Source organism: Nestor notabilis, unplaced genomic scaffold, assembly GCF_000696875.1.
Source record: "Nestor notabilis isolate BGI_N333 unplaced genomic scaffold, ASM69687v1 scaffold18263, whole genome shotgun sequence".
Lineage (NCBI taxonomy): Eukaryota > Metazoa > Chordata > Aves > Psittaciformes > Psittacidae > Nestor > Nestor notabilis.
Genome location: NW_009921671.1, coordinates 26465 through 26893, shown reverse-complemented (window position 1 = coordinate 26893; position 429 = coordinate 26465).

Sequence of the window (429 nt, the reverse complement as noted above, 5' to 3'; positions counted from 1 at the left end):
CAACAAGACTCACAGCTCCCAGTGCCAGCCTTGCTCTGCAAAGCTGGGGAGCAGCCGGTGCTGTTGCAGCCCCCTCAGTCCCCATCCTGGCTCTCTGTGCACTTCAGCTTTGGAGGCAGCTCTTCCAGGGCTGTTGAAGCATTTCCTCCCACCAGGAAACGAAAGGAGGAGCCCCAACCACCCACCCATCCCATGCCCGGCTCCAGCAGCATGCCCAGGTCCTCCCAGGAGCCTGGAATCACTTAGTGAAGCTCCGCAGGTGCCAGACTCCCTCCGGGCTTGCTTTCTCCTTGCTTTCCACTGAAATTTCCCAGCCAAAACATCCTCTTCCCCTGGGGAGCCTTGCAAAGATCCTTATCCCTTGGAAGGCCCTTGTTGTAAGGAGGAGGAATGCGCAGGGTGGCTGAGGGACACGCTGTACAGTGGGGA